This window comes from Setaria viridis, chromosome 6 (genome assembly GCF_005286985.2).
Source record: "Setaria viridis chromosome 6, Setaria_viridis_v4.0, whole genome shotgun sequence".
In the NCBI taxonomy this organism is placed as follows: Eukaryota; Viridiplantae; Streptophyta; class Magnoliopsida; order Poales; family Poaceae; genus Setaria; species Setaria viridis.
In genome coordinates, this window is record NC_048268.2 from 32,549,305 (window position 1) to 32,554,627 (window position 5,323).

The following is a 5,323-nucleotide window of genomic DNA, read 5'->3' on the forward strand; positions in this document are numbered from 1 at the left end:
GATTTGGATCTGAATCGAGGCTGACTCGGGGCCAGACTCCAGGAGAGTTCGCTGCCCAACCGGATCTGAATCGAGGCGTAATCGGATCGGAATCAAGGTTGCGGTTTTACCTGTATATACATAGCTGCGGGGTCGGGCATCTTGGACGTGTTTGTGCCAGACTGCCAGTAGCCCAGGTCCTCCTCGCCGTCGCGAAAGTGCTCAGCAACACGCGCATAGATCCCCTCCATCGACGCCAACAACTCGTGTGGCCTAGCGTGTTCGGCTTCTTACTCTTCTTCCACAAAAGGTACGTAAGCATTTACTTAATACGAAGCTATTTGGCCTTTAAATTCTGTCAAGCTTTTTTCCCTCGTCAAGCTTTTTTCCCTCTTTGAATTTTGGCATGAATCATCAACTGCTACATAATAGATGAGTTTTCTGAGTAATTGTGATTATCTGGTACTTAATCATGATATTTCTGAGTTCAAGATAACTCTATGTAGTTTATGCCATGTATTCCATGTCTCTTTGTTCTGTCAAAGTTTTTTGGAAACAAACATTAATCGATGAAATCTTAATTATAAAAAGAAATCAATGAAATCTTGAGTACAAAGGCTTTCCATAAGTTTAAGGCAACACATGTTATTTCATAGAATTGTTGGATGTGTTTTACTTAACAAAAATCAACCTGTTATATCTGTCTCCCAAATGTGTCCCAAGTCCATTGATCACCAATAGTTTCCTCTTAGGCCATGATTCCATTGTCTATATGTTTTCAATTTTGTTACTGAATAGAGTTTTTTCAATTTTGCTGCTTTTGCAGAAAATGGATTCTTATAACATTGAATCAAGCATTGCTGATGGTTTAGATTCTCGACCCTTAAAGAAAGCAAAATGTGAACAGTTGAATGATTGCGATCTATCACCATCGCCTCCATCATCCACCTCTCTGGCATCATCATGTGATAACATTGAATCAAGCAATGTTTATGATTTAGATGCTCGACCCTTGAAGGAAGAAAAATGTGAACAGATGAATGATCTTGACATATCACTGTCGCCTCCATCAGCAACCACCCTGCCATCATCATCTCCGGTTAGTGTTTTTCTTGTTCATTTAATTTAGTGGTTTGGTTAATGATTTGACATTTTTATGTTTTTTTTTCAAGGAAAAGATCCTTATATTATTGATTCAATTGTAGCCGAGAAAGTGTCATGTTCTGATTGGATTGACTTTGAATCAGATAATGACAGAAGAATTCTATTAGACGACGAGAAACATCAAAATCATCATGAACAATTCAAAGTTGATCAAACATATGACTATCTCCCACAAGGTATGTTTCTATGATTTTTTTTTCACTGTGTTGTTGTTTTGAACTTTTAACATCACCATAAATTTTTTGATTACTTGCAGATTATGAAATGACAGACCTGGACTACTGTGCTCTAATAACAATAGAAACATCTTTGGAATGTGATATACTTGTGAAGATAGATGACATCTTTGTCACACAATCTCAATTGTCATGCTTGCTAGATCCAAAAAAATTCCTAAATGATGATGTAAGTACTTAAAGTGAATGCTCTTCGATTAACATTTTTTTCTTTTGTAATAAATGTTTTTTATTTGAATCTTTGTAGGTCATCAGCGCGTATATATGTTGCATAAAGTATCAAGCCCATTTAGAAAGTAGGAATGATGTTAAATTTTATTTTGAGAATCCCTTTATTTCTGTAATGCTAAAAAGGGATGGCAAGCTTGGTGTAGGTCAAGATGGTAACCATATCACAAAGATTGTGAGAAACTATCTAAAGCATGAAATGGTAATTTCTATCTCTATAATTGACATGTTTTAAGGTTTGTAGATTTTAATTTCTAACTGTTCATGTCTTGTACTAATTCAATTTTTCATTTTAGGTTCTAATTCCAATAAATATCAAAGAAACACATTGGTATTTGGCTATTATTAACACACAGAAGTGTGAAATACAAGTACTTGACTCGTTGTGTTGGGACTCCAACCGAGGTGATCTCGCCGAAACGGTCAGTTTCTACAGCATTCATACTTCTTTGATATTATAAATTGATCCTACATTAAAATGTATTTTTTCTGTTATTAATAATTGAACAGCTGCAAGGACTACAATTTCATTTGGACATAATTGGAAGGCAACAAAACTTGATTAGCCATAACTGGAAAGACCTCCAGGTTATTTCATGGATAATCACAGAACAACTACAAGAGCCAATGCAGAAAGATGGGTATGTTGCTAAAATATATGCTAACATATATAAGATTATTTATTTTCTTGTTTGGAGTACTCATTGTTTTTTAACCATGCAGCTCATCTTGTGGACTGTTCATGCTCAAGTTTATGGAATACTGGACTGGAGATTCACGATCTCATCCTATTACACAGGTTTTTGTTTTTTATCTTATGGAATAATATAAAGTCAATGACATGCTAATTTTTTACAAGTTCTAATAATGATTGCTACCATGCAGGAAGATATTAATTGTTTTAGGTATAAGTTAGCAGGCATACTATTATGTTGGAAAACAAACACAACACAAACAACTCCTCAAAATATCTCATTGTTGGGAAGTTCAGATGACCAAAAAGAACCCAAGGCAACAGATTCTTTATTAGAGGAAACAAAATACCAATCATTAATGTCTATTCTTTCTAAGATCAGTGAAAATGAGTTAGTTGGCGGCCTTTGTGACTACATCAAATCAATTAATTGTCCAGAGACCTTGCAGTAAGAACCTTCTTATTACTACTGTGTATTTTTTATTAATAGAATAATACAATGTACAACATAAGTATTCCATTTTGTTATTCTATTGAACTTATGATGATCAGATGTTGCATGCTGCATTGCCCCTTGTTATGAACCGAATGGATATAAACTTTGTAGAGCTACTGTGGGTCTTGCTTGTACATATCAGGGACCTTTTAGCCAAAATTTTGTGCAAGTTAACTGTTTCATGGTAATTTGGCTGTGTGTTCCCATATACCATGTTGCAAGTTTCTGGTGTACTGTTCCTCCTGTCATATTTTGTTAATAAGACAATTTTTCTTTGTCTGGACTGTGTAAAGCCATCTTTTTGTCTTAATGCAGAAAAGTATGGGTGAGAAACTCCAAGCCATATTCCATTAGCTTGACTGTCAGGAAGCTGCAAGAAATTCTGAAGGAAGATCTGCCCATGGACCGTGATTGTTTGAATTTGGTTATTCGAAAATTCATGTTTGACGACATCCAAATGATGAAGAAAACCAAAGGAACAATATCAAAGCATTATCTAGACACGAGGTTTTGGGTATGTTCTTATAATCATAATATAAATATATTCTTTTTTTTCCTCAGGTTTTTAACCACTATTTTATTTCACAGATGATTACTGATTTTGGACGACACCCAAACTTCCGTAAAAAGTTAGATGTGGAACAACTCGCAGAAACCGTTTGTAGCTGGCCTGGTGTTAATTATAGTGTTTCAAGATGCAAATTGGTAGACATCACTTCCCTATACCTATAAGCACAGTTCTTGCGATTATAGCTACTAGCCTTCTTGTACATTTTAATGCTCTTGCTCTTGTTCTAACAAATAGCATTTTGCATATTCTTATACCAATAGTACAATTCAATAAAACCTTTATTCTGTTTATACTAAACCAAGATACAAGAACCGTCTATATTTTAGACCCTACTCCACTTGACCCTGTTTACAAATACAACTCAAATGCAAGATATGTGAAGAAACTTTTATGTATTGCTGAATTCTTGCCAAAAGCCATGTCAAAAGTATGCCCTGGCTCTAGATGGACTGAGGATGTTTTCCTATGGCGTCAAATAATCTTATCTGATGTTCCTATCGAAAACAGGTAAGCATTCTTATAAGCACTGTTCAGATGTGGTAGCTTAGGATTGAGTTGAAGTTTGATTTATAAGCACCTGGGTAACACTGCATGTAGATTCTTGAATTTTGAAGGCCAGTTCAGTTTAGCTTTCTGCAGTTATTTATATTTTCATTGCTTTATCCTGAATTTGCTTGTGTCTGTATGCATTTTGGCTGCTATGATATGCTTCATATGCTAGAAGTGGATTTTGGTTTGGCCTGTGCACTCTGTCGCATAAAATCCTGAGTGTATGAGCACATGTATAACACTGCAACCCAAGGCCAATTCAATTTATCACTTCAGCTCTTCATATTTTGTAGCAAACTTCTCGGACAAAAAGGAAATCAAATCATTGTTTTGATGGACCTATGAAGTAACTATTTGGTTTATTGTATGATTGGTTATATTCTCCACCCAAAACATGCACATCTGTTTAAGCAAAAGTAGTTCAATCTTCAGTGTCGAACATATTATGAAAATATATGTATTAGAATACTCACTGATGTTCTTGATGTTCTTATCTTATCAGGGAACTATCCGGTTATCTTGTTTCTCTCTTCATGTGCATATGGAAAGATGAAGAACTACGGTTGCCAATTTTAAAGGTTAGTTTCATAAGAACTTGAAATATTGCTATTTATTATTTACACACTTGTATGACGCTAATTATTAATTGTTTGCATACATATATGCATGTACAGGATGGCTACGAACTAAGAAAGCAATTTATGGCACAACTATTAACTTACAAGGAGAATGAATGTGAAGACAATATGCCTGCCGGTGTTCGAGACTTTCTTAGGTGTATCAATGCTACTCAAAGTTAGAAATAGTTTTGCAAGCACAGAGAATGTATGAGATCATGTTGAAACGGTCTATTATTACCGTTGGACCTTTTTGTTTATAGGAATATTTATTATTCACTCATTTCTAATATGTATCATCAGCTCAGTGAGATGTTGGATTTGTTGAACTGATATGTATACCATACTGGTCCTTACATGCAAAGTAACTCTATCTTGATGAAAGCTCTTAGTTCAGGAGAAGCCAAGTTCCCCCTTTCTTTGATCTATCTGATGTACTTAGAGTTGCCTTTGGTTCTTGTTGAAACTTGAGTGCGAGCTGCTTTAGCACCATTGACCAGTAGACCTGAAAAGGCAATCACCAGGAGGCTAGGATCATACTGTTGGATCCAAAATAAAGAAGGGAGAACTTCTGAAGTGTCTTTTTTTGTCTGTTGACTCATACATGGAGCATTTTATCTTATTAATTTAGAGCAACTGACCTCTTGATTTTCTACTGAAAAACTGTAAAAGTGCCATGATGATTTTAACAGCTTCGGTCCATTTGCTTCCATCAATCTCCCCAGGTTCGTTTGCTTACTGTCAATCCTGCAACAACCAAAACGCTTATGCTATTAATTAATGCATGTC

General features: G+C 35.3%; 2 long non-coding RNA genes across 2 annotated transcripts; both read left to right on the forward strand.

The window, feature by feature from the left end:
- Positions 1-1,158: 1,158 nt before the first annotated feature.
- LOC140223037 (uncharacterized) lies at positions 1,159-1,795 on the forward strand. Its single transcript, XR_011898417.1, has 3 exons — positions 1,159-1,319; positions 1,400-1,548; positions 1,627-1,795. It is a non-coding gene; the product is annotated as an uncharacterized lncRNA (long non-coding RNA).
- Positions 1,796-1,902: 107 nt separating this feature from the next.
- Positions 1,903-4,826, forward strand: LOC117861453 (uncharacterized). Its single transcript, XR_011898534.1, has 6 exons — positions 1,903-2,029; positions 2,118-2,248; positions 2,331-2,749; positions 3,113-3,311; positions 3,386-4,495; positions 4,592-4,826. It is a non-coding gene; the product is annotated as an uncharacterized lncRNA (long non-coding RNA).
- The last annotated feature ends 497 nt before the right edge of the window (positions 4,827-5,323 follow it).